The 16,179-nt window shown below is 40.4% G+C and overlaps 1 protein-coding gene across 2 annotated transcripts in view; it reads right to left on the reverse strand.

Annotated features, from left to right (window-relative positions):
• LUZP1 (leucine zipper protein 1) overlaps positions 1-16,179 on the reverse strand; it is an 83,137-nt gene that overhangs the window by 66,246 nt on the left and 712 nt on the right. The gene's annotated exons all lie outside the window — the stretch shown is intronic.

Below are 16,179 nucleotides of genomic sequence, written 5' to 3' on the forward strand. Positions count from 1 at the left end.
CTCTTTTCTCAGTTCGCAGCAAATCCAATACCCTTCAAATGCTGTTTCTCAGCTTGCTAGATGGCTAGACTAGGACACAGGAATGACGCAGCAACATCCTCCCCAGCTCCCTTCTAACAGCAGGAAGAGAATCAAGGACCAGAAGAAAAGAGTAGCGGGGTATGATTTTCCTTCTCATTCCAAACACCTCAGGTGTGTCCTCCTTCTGTAAGAGAGGTGACTATTATGACACTCATCCCAAATCATTTTTTTTCTCTTTCAGATTGGGGTTTGATAATCTTTTAAATTTTATTCCATTGAATTTTGTTCTAGTATCCTTACACAAGTTTCTTCATGGATTTCTTCTTTGTAAAATGGGACTAAATATGCTAACTCCAGACCTTATTTTCCTCATAGGAATGTTACTTGAAGGAAATGTTATTTAAAGTACTTGGAAAAGTTAAAAGCATAATATAATAACAATAGCTAGCACTGATTGTATGTTTACTTCGTGTCAGTCTAAATCCTTCGTGTGAACTCCTTTATTTCTCACAACGCCATGAGGCAGATACAATTAACCTCATTTTTCAGATAAGTAAACTGAGGCACAAAGAGGTAGAGTTTCTTTCTAAGTTTACACAAATATATGGTAGAGCTGAAATTCAAACCCAGGCATATTGGTTAATAATTGTGAGTATATATTTCTATACTAATAGAATGTGTAATGAAAATTATGTTAGGATATTAATAGCACATGGCTTAAGGAAACAACACAATAAATAACTTAGTCAAACATTCAACAAATGTTTGAATTCTGCTTTGTTCCCACCACCATATGCCATCATTTGTACACCTTCTGAGATTAACATGTAACAGATACACTTATGTGGGACATAAGAGCTGGAGTCACAGACAATATGTCACTTTTAATAGGAGCACAAATAACTTAACTGTGCTTCAGTGTCCTCGTGTAAAACAGCGACAATACCTACCACAAAGAATACAAGCTACATTGTATTTCTTACATGTCAAATGACACATTGCAAAACCCCTCAAATTAAAATGGTAGTGTCTTCTTAGAAATTAATTACTCCACCTTCTCACTTGACAAATCTGAAGTCCAAACTGTAAAGTAACTTGCTCAAGTTTGTATAGCTAGGTAATGACAGAGACTCAACCAGAACCTCCAGACCCAGTCCAAAGCTCTTTGTCATCTCTCTAGGCTGAATAATTCCATTTCCTGACAGGACAATGTGACAAATATCAGAGGACAGAGAATGACTCAAAACTTCTAAGGATTATAAAAAAAAATTCAGGATGCAAGGCTTCAACGTTCATTTAACACAGCACAACAAGACAAAACAACAAAAAAAGTGGCATTACTCAGTACTGCTTCCTTCTCAAAAAATCATGTCATTTCAAAAATTTGCTCTACTGCATTTGTATTAAGCTAACCCGCATTTGCTCATGCTATGCCTTCCGAGCCATCTCTGTAACTTTCTGAAACTGTCTTGGCAAACTCAGGTCAAAATCCTAATAAACTCCAGGCAACTGTCACAGAGCAGTGTTATTATAGCAAATACTCCTGAAAATAAGTAGGGCTTAGAAATTCTATTATATTGAGATTCTCAGTTTAGTTATTTTTGCTGTGATAGGAGCCGATCTGTTTTTTCAGAAATAACTTTCCATTCAAATCATACCGAAATAAGAGAGAAGACATAAAATTTTTCTCATTAAGGTCACTTATTGATATTCATTAAAGTTTCCCAAATTTTTTGGAGCATTTCAAATCTCACATGAGGTTACCAAAGAACTCAACTCATATCACTCTTTCCACAAGTCTGTTCTAAAAAAGACATGTTTGGTTTTAGGTATTGTAAGTATTTAACCAGAGTCAAGACTAGAATCCATTTTACACACAAGCCACAGAAGGATCAGGGAGAGAGAGAAGAGAAAGAAAAGGAAGACTGGCAAGTCAAATCAATTATTTTCTTAGAAGTCCACAGGGGTACAGAGCCCTATAAAACGCACAGTGCCAATCTGCTCCACCCCTTCCCTGCTAGTCAGTACAGGCTACAAGATGAACACCAGAGTCCAACAACAAGCCAAGTTCCAGGCAAAATGGCCTTACTAGGCTAGATGGAGCCAAACACACACATTTTTAACTCCTAATCAAAGAACAGAGCTTCAAGGAGGAAGATGATCAATAGCTTAAATACTGCAGAGAGATTAGGGATTAAGAGATTAAGGCATGGGCTTCCCTGGTGGCGCAGTGGTTGAGAGTCCGCCTGCCGATGCAGGGGACACGGGTTCGTGCCCCGGTCCGGGAGGATCCCACACGCCGCGGAGCGGCTGGGCCCGTGAGCCATGGCCGCTGAGCCTGTGCATCCGAAGCCTGCGCGTCTGGAGCCTGTGCTCCTCAACGGGAGAGGCCACAACAGTGAGAGGCCCACGTACCGCAAAAAAAAGAATCAGAAAAACGTACACTGATTGATTCCCGCTGTCCAAGGAGTCAAAGAGTATTCAACCAGCAAAAACACGAATAACAGTATTCATTAGAGAGAAGAGTTGTTTTCATTTATAGGTTGAGATGGAGGAAATATTGGGAGAAAAGATTAAAAACCTAGGACTCGACTCACATTTGTGCACAGGTTCTATCAGACCCAGTAGAAGCAGCTGGTAAAGGAATGAGACGGAAAGGGATGGGGCTTAGATTTATAATGTTGAGGAGACAGTAAAAATAGAACTTTGAAGTAATTATCAATGGCAAACATGAAGAGTAAGCTAAAGAATTTTATGGCTGCAGATGATAAAGGAATGAAGAGAGAGGAACAGACCAAAAACTTGCTAAGTATCATTGACAGTGAGTCTCCAGTACTAGCTACAGTTTCAAGTAGAATGATCTTCAGTCCCACTTTCCCAGAAGCTGGACCCTGAAACTTCCTTTAATTTCATTTGCCAAGATTAGCAATTAGCTGAACTGTGTCAAAATTGGGGATTTTTTTGTTTTCCGAATCAAACATTTGTTTTTAATAAGGATTTGTTGAGAGCTCTACAAAAGGATAAGAGAGACATTATCCAAAACATAAGTGAATGTAATTGACTAGAACTAGGGCTACAGATCCTATTTGGTCTTTTAAGCTGACTCCACCCCACCCCCACCTACCCAGACAGGATGGAAAAGGATAGATAACACCAGTTAAATTTGGGTAGCACTTCACTGATTTGAATTACTGCCTAATCAATTATCTCAACTGACCCACACTTCACCCCTATTCTTATGAGGTCTAACCCAAAAACAGAATAGTATAAAGAAGACAAGTTTTGTGTCACGGTACTCTAGAGTCCTAACTCTACCAGTCCCCCAGGGATATTTCTTAAGCCCCTATGAGCTTCAGTTTCCTCATCTATAAAGTAGGAATAATAGTACCTATTTCATGAAGTAGTTGTCAAGATTAAAGAGTTAACAGACATCAGGTATCTGATACAGAGCAGATGCTAAAGAAATGGCAGGTAATATATTCTATTAAAACATGCTGCAATAACAGAAATTCAAAGACTATTTTAACTAATATTATAAACTAAGCCATCCAAGGCGAACCAGTTTATTGCTACACTGCTGTTAATTTACACAGGACAAATTCTGTTTTAAAAAACCTAAAGTAAAAAAAGCATTCCAAAAATTCTGTTTCACTTGATAATCTAACTAATGATGATGTTTTTTATTGGGGTATAATTTCCATAACTAAGAACTTAGTGGTTTGAAACATACTTTTTTTTTTTTTCTCCAAATAAGCACTACTTCCAAAATAGAGGAAATCTTTTAACTTCCAATTCAATCCCAGGGCAACATTAGAGACTCTCAACATATCTCAAATAAATGGAATTGTAAAATCACATGGATGTAAAGTAGTTAGCAGAGAATTCAAGGCAAAAGCCTATGTCTTTCTCCTTTTCCCAACTTCAGTTAACTAATATCACAAATGCTCCTCAGTTTTACCAATCCTATAATCTTAGAGTTATCATTTCTTTCTTTCTCTACATCATCATTAAGTCCTATCTCTTCCTTCTTCAAATCTTCTCTCCAACATATCCCTCTTTTTTTTTTTTTTCTCCCTAAATTCAGGTCTCAATAGTGTTCACACCTGAATTTCTACAATTCTATTTTTTTTTTTTTGGCTGCATTGGGTCTTTGCTCCACGTGGGCTTTCTCTAGTTGCAGCGAGCGGGGGCTATGCTTCGTCGTGGTGCGCAGGCTTCTCACTGTGGTGGCTTCTCTTGTTGCAGAGCACAGGCTCTAGGCGCACAGGCTTCAGTAGTTGCAGCACGCGGGCCCAGTAGTTGTGGCTCACAGGCTCTAGAGCACAGGCTCTGTAGTTGTGGCGCACGGGCTTAGCTGCTCTGCGGCATGTGTTATCTTCCCGGACCAGGGCTCAAACTCATGTCCACTGCACTGGCAGGAGGATTCTTAACCACTGTGCCACCAAGGAAGCCCCCTCTATGACAATTCTTAACTGGCCTCCTTTCTAATAATCTACATAATATCTCCTGATTAATCACTCTACAAGTTCCAAGTTTATCAAGTCATGTCCCTACTTATAATCCTTCAATGATTCCCAAATGTTGGCAAGATCAAGTCCAAATTCCTCTGTATAACTTTCAAGACTGTTCATAATCTGACTGAGCATTACCTCACTGATCTTATCTCCTCCTAGTCCATAATCTAACTCTATTATAGGATCAGACAAGTATTCTCAGGTCCAATCAATAATACAAGTTTGTTCCAATCTCAGTATCTTTTCTCTTGCTCTGCCCGGGCCTGGAAAACTATCCCCTTCCTTTCCACCTATTCAAATCCTATCCATCCATCACTGTAAACTCTAGTCTAACTGCCTCCATGAAGCCCTCACAGGTCACTTCAGCCCAGACTAATCCCAGTAAACTATGATCTGTCATTTTGACATAAATTAACAGCATAACAACAGACCTCCTAGAGCAGTCACCATTGTACCATAGATTCAATGGCATTTTCACACACACAAGAAAAACTTAAGTAAACTTTTCGTAAGGCTGAATTATTCAGTATAAAAAACTCCTTTCATCTGAGATGATGCCCTTTCATTTCTCTGTTTTAAAATGTTCCATCTTTAACCCTCTTGCACTATTGGTGGGAATGTAAATTGATAGAGCCACTATGGAGAACAGTATGGAGGTTCCTTAAAAAACTAAAAATAGGAGCTTCCATGGTGGCGCAGTGGTTGAGAGTCTGCCTGCTGATGCAGGGGACATGGGTTCGTGCCCCGGTCCAGGAGGATCCCACATGCTGTGGAGCGGCTGGGCCCGTGAGCCATGGCCGCCAAGCCTGCGCGTCCGGAGCCTGTGCTCCGCAACGGAACAGGCCACAACAGTGAGAGGCCCGCGTACCGCAAAAAAAAAAAAAAAAACTAAAAATAGAATTACCATATGACTCAGCAATCCCACTGCTGGGCATATACCCTGAGAAAACCATAATTCAAAAAGACACATGCACCCCAATGTTCATTGTAGCACTATTTACAATAGCCAGGTCATGGAAGCAACCTAGGTGTTCATCAACAGGCGAATGGATAAAGAAGATGTGGTACATATAAACAATGGAATATTACTCAGCCATAAAAAGGAATGAAACTGGATCATTTGTAGAGACATGGATGGACCTAGAGACTGTCATACAGAGCGAAGTAAGTCAGAAAGAGAAAAACAAGCATCATATGTTAACACATATATGTGGAATCTAGAAAAATGGTACACATGAACCTGTTGCAAGGCAGAAATAGACACAAAGACATAGAGAACAAACGTATGGACACCAAGGGGGGAAAGGGGGGGTGGGATGAACTGGGAGATTAGGATTGACATACATACACTAATTAATATGTATAAAATAGATAGCTCTTGAGAACCTGCTGTATACCACAGGGAACTCCACTTTGCTGTATGGTAGAAACTAACACAACATTGTGAAACAAATATACCCCAATTTAAAAAAAATAAAAATAAATAAAATGTTCCATCTTTTACAAAATGGTGGTATTAGATGAAAAGACTGTTTTTCGTTTTCATGTCCTTACTTGGAAAACAAAAACCTCTTTTGAAATATGACTGGTTTTATGAAACCCAAACTCTGGAACCACAAGTCTACATCCCCCATTTTGGCATTTATATATGGCCCAAGACTGTTATGGAACTATTTTAAAATCTAGGTACGGGTTCGAGCCCTGGTCTGGGAAGATCCCACATGCTACGGAGCAACAAGGCCCGTGCGCCACAACTACTGAGCCTGCGCGTCTGGAGCCTGTGCTCCGCAACAAGAGAGCCCGCGATAGTGAGAGGCCCGCGCACCGCGATGAAGAGTGGCCTCCGCTTACCACAACTAGAGAAAGCCCTCACACAGAAACGATAGACCCAACACAGCAAAAATAAATAAATAAATTAATAAACTCCTACCCCCAACATCTAAAAAAAAAAAAAAAAAAAAAATCTAGGTACTGTCTCCCCATTGAGAATTTTAAATTCTTTAAGAACAAGGGCTATATACTGCACTTCTTTTGCCTTTTTCTTTTCTCCATATTAATTAGGCCTGGATCAAATATATAACAAGTACTGTAAACTGAAAAAAATTAACAAAATTCCTGCTTTTTTTTTTAGAAGATGTTGGGGGTAGGTGTTTATTAATTTATTTATTTATTTTTACTGTGTTGGGTCTTCGTTTCCGTGCGAGGGCTTTCTCCAGTTGTGGCAAGTGGGGGCCACTCTTCACTGCAGTGCGCGGGCCTCTCACCATCGCGGCCTCTCCTGTTGCGGAGCACAGGCTCCAGACGCGCAGGCTCAGTAGTTGTGGTTCACGGGCCCAGTTGCTCAGTGGCATGTGGGATCCTCCCAGACCAGGGCTCGAACCCGTGTCCCCTGCATTAGCAGGCAGATTCTCAACCACTGAGCCACCAGGGAAGCCCTCCTGATTTTTTTTTTTTAGAGGGTTTTTTTTTTTAATAAATTTATTTGTTTTATTTATTTATTTTTGCTGCATTGGGTCTTTGTTGCCACGCTCGGGCTTTCTCTAGCTGCGGCGAGTGGGGGCTACTCTTCATTGCAGTGCAGGCTTCTTATTGTGGTGGTTTCTCTTGTTGCGGAGCACGATCTCTAGGTGCGCAGGCTTCAGTAGTTGTGGCTCACGGGCTCTACAGAGCAGGCTCAGCAGTTGTGGCGCACAGGCTCAGTTGCTCTGTGGCATGTGGGATCTCCCCGGACCAGGGATTGAACCCGTGTCCCGTGCTTTGGCAGGAGGATTCTTAACCACTGTGCCACCGAGGAAGCCCTACAGGGTTTGTTTGTTTGTTTTAATTTTATTTACTTTTGGCGGCATTGGGTCTTCGTTGCTGCATGCAGGCTTTCTCTAGTTGCAGCAAGTAGGGGCCTACTCCTCATTGCGGTGCGCAGGGTTCTCTCATTGCAGTGGCTTCTCTTGTTGCAGAGCACGAGCTCTAGGCGCCCAGGCTCAGTAGTTGCGGCACACAGGCTCTAGGGCATGCGGGCTTCAGTAGTTGCAGCACGTGGGCTCAGTAGTTGTGACTTGCAGGCTCTAGAGTGCAGGCTCAGTAGTTGTGGTGCATGGGTTTAGTCCCCCCACGGCATGTGGGATCTTCCCCCACCAGGGATCAAACCTGTGTCCCCTACATTAGCAGGCGGATTCTTAACCACTGGGCCACCAGGGAAGTCCCCAAATTCCTGGCTTTTAAATTTGATGTGAAACTGACCAAAAATGTAACTAAAACCTGTGTTTGTCTCCTCTCCACTCCTCTTCCCTAAAGATTCTCTGCATCCCTGTGGATTGTAGCTATTTAGTGAACAACCACTACCTTCTAATATTTCTGCTCAAATCCCACTCCTCTTGCCTCTCTTTATGATCTGAAATTTTATCCCTCAGTTACCTTATTATTTCTCCCTGTTCCATTAACTGCCTCACTACCCACCCACCTAGTTTTCCATCATGCTACTTTAAGATCCTGCTAGTCTCTTTCAAACTGTCTTGGGATCTAGTCTTAAAACAAAAGTCTAACATAATCACCAGTCCTCAAGGTTCCTACCAAAAAAAATTTAGCTTATGTTGGGAAGTATATAATTTTATCAAATTATATTAAGACTATATCATATTGCACTCCAGTACAGCTGCGGCAAAAAGCATTAAAACTGGTATTCCTGGCGACTTCTCTGGCTCCCTTTCTCTCGGACCAGTGGACCTCGCCGGGGAGCGCTCCCTAATAAAGCTCACTTGAAGCTTTAAAAAAAAACTGGTATTCCTGATATAAACCTACCAGGGACCATTACTTTGTTACACAAACAGCGTAACTACATTTGTAATATCTTCTATGCTCAACCAGCTTCTGTGTATTCTGTAACAGTATTCCATTTTAAAGACATTTACTATATCTTTAAATTTATCATGACCTAAAAATGGTATTCTTTCTATCCTAAGAAACATAAGCCAATGTTGACCTCATTTACTCAAGGAATAATGACCTTAAATGCACACAGTTCATAAAATCATTTTGTGTTCTGGTTCGATCAATGTAATTTTCAAGAATAAGCTCAGAGTCAAGTCCTAGCTTGGCATTCACCAATTGTGTTGACTGTGGGCAAACTGAGCTCATATCTTAAGGATTTTTCATCTGTTAAATGGGGATAATTAACAGTATCTACCCCAAAAGGTTGTTAAGAGAAAGATTAAATAAAGACATAAAAAGCACTTAAGTACAGTGGCTGGCACGTAGTCAATAAATGTTAGGTTTTATTATTAGTCCTCAATAAGAAAGAATCCTTAGAAGAATTTTCAAGAACTGATATAAGACTTAAATGAGCTGTTTATTCACTGATGTTAGATATAAATCACTCAGATGGCCTAAACCAGATAAATTACCCCAGGTAATTAGAAAGACAGCACATTTATGATAAAGCTGCTTCAGGATTTAAAGAGCCAAAAAATTACTTCTACTACCTTGTCTGGCATTTAACTTTTCCAGTTAAATCCTTGAAACTGGATAAAAGCAGCGATTTTACACTTAGAAACAGGAAAATACTGTCATTTTTCTATCTAAACTCTTTAGCCTCTGCAGAAAACCTATACAAATAATGCCTTGGTAAGTGGGAAAGGAAAATACCTTTTAACTGTAATTAACTTCAAATCTGTTCCCATACAGATATGCCTCTCAGCAAACTAAAAATGTTCCTTTCTCCCCCTTTTTAAAAATTTTCTTTTTTAGACAAAAAAAAGGATGAATTTTTAAAAGGCTACAAATAAAACCATGTTGCTATTAATACAAGATAAAGCTTTATTAGAGAGAATTTCAATTCAATCATAATACAAGTTAAACAAGTTATAGTCAAGCAATTATTTTTATTTATAGAGGTTCAAAATGAGTGCTGTTATTCAAGTCATCTTGGGAAGCAAGACTCGCTTTCAACAATGCCACCAAGGCTCAAAACCTTTTTGAAACTCCATTTGTAACAGTCTCAAAGACAAGCCTCATACACAAAAAAATCCTAGTCTCCACCTTTTAGAATTACATCTCATTTATGACTAAAAACAATGTTGATTACTCACTTCATTCACAGACTTATCTCCAAAAGTTAAATATAACTCCCCCCAAATGAACACTTATCAGGATTAAGAACATGAAATACGCTCTACAGACAAGTTCAAAAGTAGTATACCAAATATTTCAGTTTGGAAATCTCACTAAAATAAATATATGACTACTCATTTTGTAAACTTCTAATATTTGTTTTTAAAAAGCAGTCATGGAACTTCCCTGGTGGTCCAGTGGTAAAGAATCCGCCTTCCAAGGCAGGGGACGCGGGTGTGATCCCTGGTCAGGGAACTAAGATCCCACAATCCACATGGCCAAAAAAAAGAAACTTAAAATACACAGTACGCATCTCTTAAAAAATGGGTTTACATTTATCACTCAATTGTGTTACATGTATATTAAGTTAAACCATCCCAGTTACTACTAATTCAAATTTGCACTTAAATTGGCTCAAAGTAAGTACATACGAAATTAGTACATACATTCTTCTACCATTAATAAAAGAGAAAAAATAACTACTGAGAGAGCTTATTGGCAAGTCAGAGAAGGTAGCTTGAAGCAGATTTAACTGGCTTAAATTTTTCATTGTTGATATCAAAAATAAAATGTTACTCAACAGAGTAATTCAAATGAGGTAGTATCTCATGTCAGTTAATAGCTCCAATCTGAGAGCATTAGACAAACATTTGATTAAGCGTCATTCCAAGAAGAAACTGTGCATAGTTCTTTTCCAGTGACAGATTCCAGAAGTATCTGCAGCAGGTCTAGACTCCTGTACTTTCACACCCTAAGCACCTGAAGCAGTCGGGGCACTCTCAGCCTTTTGATTAGAGAAAACACTAAGCAGAATTCTAATTAAAATGTTAATAAGCCTGAGAAATTAAATTATTACTTACATAAGCATCATTATAATCAATCATTTAAAACTGTACCGAGAGCCTACTATGTGCAAAGCTCAGCGAAAGGAACTGAGGGGAGTACCAGCCAAGACAAACTTAGCTTCTAATCCAAAAGCTTCTGATAAAATTAGGTAATTAAGATACAAGCTAATAAAGTTAATCAAGAACATGAAGGGTACTAGCGTAACAAGCCGCAAGATTTTTGAGAAAGTGAGAAGCTTCTGACCCAACTAAGGACATAAGATACCTGCTAGTGTGACTTAACCAAGAACGTGAGGCATATTGGTAATAAATGTCACAAAATTTTAGAGAAGAGAGACTTACTATTGCAAAGTCAGGACAGACTTCAAAGATGGGGAATTGAGCTTAGTCTTGAAGGATGGAAAAAAATGAAATAATTAAACAGCATAAGAGAAGAAAAGGACAGAAGATAATGGAAATAAAGGTGCTGAATTGGGAATGTGGTCATTAAATATTTATTAAATACCTACTACATGTCATTCACTGTGTTAGGTACTAGGTATACACTGGTGAACAAAGCAGATGAGTTCCCTGTTCCCATGAAGTCTAGTTGGGAAGACAGATAATAATCAGGCAAGCAGATATATCATTATAATTGTAATAGGTGTTATAAAGGGAGTTAACAGATGCCAGTAATAGGAAATAACAGGAAAGGATTAGCTAGATAAAATGATGAGGGAAAGGGACTTCCCTGGTGGCACAGTGGTTAAGAATCCGCCTGCCAATGCAGGGGACACGGCTTCGATCCCTGGTCTGGAAAGATCCCACATGCCGCTAGCCCGTGCGCCACAACTACTGAAGCCCGTGCGCCACAACTACTGAAGCCTGCGCGCCTAGAGCCCGTGCTCCACAACAAGAGAAGCCACCGCAATGAGAAGCCCACGCACCACAACAAAGAGTAGCAACTAGAGAAAGCCTACGCTCAGCAACAAAGACCCAACGCGGCCAAAAATAAATAAATAAATTTATTTTAAAAAAAAAAAAAAAGTGATGAGGGAAAGTATCTCTGAATCATAAGCTGAAGCTTTGAGGAGGAAGCCAAAGAGCAGGGGAGAGAGTATTCAAGAAAGAGAGAGCCACATGTACAAAGGCCCTGAGGTAGGAAAGAACTTGTGTTTAAAAATAAGCAGGTAGGGTGACTGAAGCATAATGGACCGTGAAACTAACATAAGATGACATTGGTACATACAGGCCAGGTTATACAAGGCATTATAGGCCAAGATAGAGTTTTAATTTTATTCCAAGCCCCAAAGATAACCATTAAAAGTTTCTGCGTACTCACATACTGTTGAATAAAAGGAGCCAGACCCAAGAGTATATACTGTATGATTCCATTTTTACAAAAGTACAAAAACTGTTTGTAAAAACATTGTTTTTACAATGTTTTGTACTTTTGTAAAAATGTTTTACAAACATTTTTACAGAAGTACAAAAACTGATCTATGCTGTTAGAAGTCAGGATGGTGATTACCCTGGGTGGGTGGAAAGGCAGCGAGAACCCGAAGGGAACTCAACAGGGGCTTCTAGGTCCTCGCAATGCTGCTTCTTGATCTGGGTGCTGGTTACATGCGTATATTCAGTTTGTGAAAAAAATCATCAAGTTGTACACTTATGTGTACTTTTCTACATATAAATAGTATATACTTCAATTAAAAGTTGTAATAATTTTTTAAATTTTTTGCAAGTTTTTAGTAACATATGTTTTAAAAATATTAGTCTGTCCAGATAAAATGGGAACAGAGGAGCACATGCAAATATGGAAGGACTTGATTGACATATTAACCTGGTGGAAGCTTTCAGATCCATATAAAACAGGAGGAGCTTTTTCATAAAATAAGTCAAGCAGCCAGTGAATATAAAGTACCATGTTTATAAAGAATAAATGCTGGGTCTAGAAAGGGAGTTATACAATAAAGGATGAGCTATAAATTCCTTTGAATGTGAGACGGTATCTCTAGAAATTAAAAAAGGAATAGATGAAAACAGCAATGCCTAAAAAGGTGAGCCATGCTCGTTATCTTTTAGCTTATATTTTAATATGGTATTTTCAAGCTCTTCCCTTGCCACCCCAACTCCAATACAGCAGTGTAATGAAACACAAAGATCCTACACTTGAGCATCAATCACATCTGAGCTGAAACCAATGGTCTGCCCCTCACAGCTCCGACAGTAACTGCTCTGAGCCCAGCTCCCTCATGTATAAAGAGGATAATGACTACCTCATAGTTGTTATTTTCTCTCTATCACCACCCAAAATGTTGAATTGGTAGACTGGTATTTTAATTTAATTATCATTTCCTAATGGTAAATGGAGGGCCAATGGTTGATGGGTTTCCATTCTCAAGATTCATAAATGGGAGAAGAGGATTATCTAGGAGTCAACAATAAAAATAGAATGAATAAAGAAAAACGAGAAAGGGACTTCCCTGGCAGTCCAGTGGTTAAGACTCTGAGCTTCTATTGCAGGGGGCACAGGTTTTGGTTCCTGATTGGGGAACTAAGATCCTGCATGCCGCGTGGCACGGCCAAAAAAAAGAAAAAAAAAAGAAAAACGAGGAGTCAAAGATAAAACTAGGGTTTCTTCTAGCAGGTCAGATACAGTAGTTTCAAGCATTTTCTAAGACAGGGACTTGAGCTGAAGCAGATTGGGACAGGTTCAGTGACTTCAGAAATTATGAGAAGGAAAAAATAATCTATGTTTTCCCAGCAAGACACAATTCCTACCTAATGTATTCCCTTTGTGCAATATTAGCTAAAACAAGTTAGAGATTAACACTAAGGATATTCTGTCATAGGTGGAAGGGCAAGGCCTTTAATCATTTTATAGCATCCCCACCCTTAAGAATTATTTGAACAACCATATTGTGTAAAGCACTTCTTAAGTATAGCCAAAGATGTTAAGTTTTTTTTTTGTTTTTTTGCGGTACGCGCGGGCCTCTCACTGTTGTGGCCTCTCCCGTTGCGGAGCACAGGCTCTAGACGCGCATGCTCAGCGGCCATGGCTCACGGGCCCAGCCGCTCCGCGGCATGTGGGATCCTCCCGGACCTGGGCTCGAACCCATGTCCCCTGCATCGGCAGGCGGACTCTCAACCACTGCGCCACCAGGAAAGCCCCAAAGATGTTAAGTTTTATATCTCAAGAGCTACTATTTCAAAAAAGAAACAAAAATAGAAATTCAAGTTGTTAATAAATCTTTGGGTAGTTTTTATTTTCCCCACAGTGTATCCCCTATCCTAAAAAGTAATGAAAACCCGGTTCCTCACGAATTTATCTTTCTGCTGATCTGACAAGTGTCCTCATCTCTACCTCTCTTACTCTTCTCATGCACCTCACCATTAGATACCTAAGGTTTCCCTGTTTCCTACAAAGTTGGCACACTGACTTTCTAGTATTCACTCTGATCTCACCAGTATTGATTCTGAACATAGAAACTTCACAACATTCCCAACTATCACTCTGCTAACCAACACCTAAGAGGTAACACACAGTTTAAACAAATGAGAGCAGTTGTGGTGATCACACAAATGTATGCATTTGTCAAACCTCATTAAACTGTACACTTCAGGTTGGTGAATCTTATAGTATGTAAATTATACCTCAATAAAGCTGATTTTTTTAAAGAGAATGCATGCATTCATTCATCCAGCAATATTTACTGAGCATCTATCATGTGCATCAAAGTTTATACCAAATCTTTCAGCTTGACTACTTGGGTCCTACCTGTATGAAATGTGTGTGCTCTACTCATAAACTAACACTGTCCCAAAAAGCCATGTTCCATGAAAAATGGTTCCATTTCTGATTATGAATGTCTCCTTAATGATGCCCTCTACAGCAGAAGGACCATTGGCTATCCGTCATCTTCCATTACATAAATGAATTCTATGCTCTTTATTGTAATACAAATGCTTCCAACTTAAGAAAAAAATTAAGCACCTAAGCATACAGAACATACCCCTACCACACAGCCTTATATGTTTGTCTTTCTATCAAAAAAATTAGAATATCTCAAAAGCTTACTGATAACATTGCTGGAAGAAAAGGTAATATTATTGGGGAACAGACTTAATTGACTCATTTTAGCAACCACAGTGACCCAGTGGCTGAGTCAAAGGCCTGGAAACTAGGCCTCCTGGCTCCCAACCCACTATGCAGAGTGGATCTTAGAAACAGACTTCGGTTTGAATTCCAGCTCCACTTCTTACTAGTTGTATGCATACACTTAGGAAAGTCACCCTCAGTTTGCTCATCTGTGAAACAGGGATGCCAACTACCACCTCACAGCATTGTTGTGAAGACTATATGAGATCTATACCATGTAGCACAATTGCTGGGCACAGAGTAGGCAACTCAACAATATTAGTTCCCTTTCTTGGTCTTAAATTATGTAAGAGTAAGAAAATATCTATTAATCAAGGCTAATTCACAATCCCTATTAGTAATCACAGGACAACAATGAACCTGTATTTGCTCCTTGTTCATCACTCTAGATCAACTCCCTTCCCATCCCACCGTTTCCAGTTTTTCAAACTTCAGTTACTATGTTTAGAAGTGATTTAATTTTAGAAACCTGGAAAATTCTTCTGAGTAAATTGAGCAAAACCTTCATCTGCCCCAAGGGGAATTCTGAGCAAAACAATTATTTCTAACAAGAAAAGAATTTTTTTCTATGGGGGTTATTTAATTTAACCACATGAATGCCGCCAAAGCTGCACGCAAAGTAACAGAAAGCCGTCTGGAACACACCGTACAGATTCTCCGAAGGGAAACATCCCCCTAAAATCCAAACACCTCCCTCCCTAACCTTAGGTAGTAAAATCTTAATAGGTGATCTGAATTCCCCCGGCTCTGACACCAGTCCAACTCCTTAGGCCAGAACTGCAGCAGTCCGTAAAACGCCCTGAACAAACCCCACCTCTCAAAATACCCCCAAAAGGCAGGCAGGTTCAGAGAGTATTTTCTCCTTAATGGACAGATTAAACACTAGAAGCACAATTCCTTTCCCAAGGTCATCCAAGTCAGTGAAGGTGCGACGGAGAAATCTGCAGTCTCTCGGGCTTTACGGAGATCACACTGCAGGGATTTTTTTTTTTTTTTGAAGTGGGGGCTGCCTATTCTCTTCCCCTCTCCCACCCTCAAGTGTGAGCACTGGTCTCGGCATTTCCGAAACAAGCCACAACAAGCTCTGCAGTGTTAGGAAAGGGGCTGACGCGACGAAGAAACAGATGCTCCAAAGCAAGATGGTCTTTCTCGGCTCGCAGAGCCTCCTCCAAGGTTATTAACAGAAACCGCAGGTACCCCAGGGAGCTCTACAGCGGGCTCCGAACCCCCAGCCCGGCCGCTCCGGGACGCCGGGTTCCCTTCAGCAGCCCTCGCAGCCCGAGGCCACCGGCCCCAGAAACCGCACTTCATTCCAGCGCTCCGGGAAGCCATGGGTTTTTCCCCGCCCGGGCAAGGGTGGGGGCGCGCAGGGAGGCGGGCCGCTCGCGCTGCGGAAAGTTCACCGCGGCTGCGGGCGGGGGCGGCCCCGGCCCGGCTCGCCCGCGTCCCCCAGCAGATTCCACCATTAATTAGTCCTAAGGACTGTCTACTGGCAACTTAAACAAAGCGAATGCCTCGAATTCCTTCCCGGCCCAGCGGTCTGGCTGCGAGGCCA

The sequence above is a fragment of the Neophocaena asiaeorientalis genome, unplaced genomic scaffold, assembly GCF_003031525.2.
Source record: "Neophocaena asiaeorientalis asiaeorientalis breed wild unplaced genomic scaffold, Neophocaena_asiaeorientalis_V1.1 scaffold79, whole genome shotgun sequence".
NCBI lineage: Eukaryota > Metazoa > Chordata > Mammalia > Artiodactyla > Phocoenidae > Neophocaena > Neophocaena asiaeorientalis.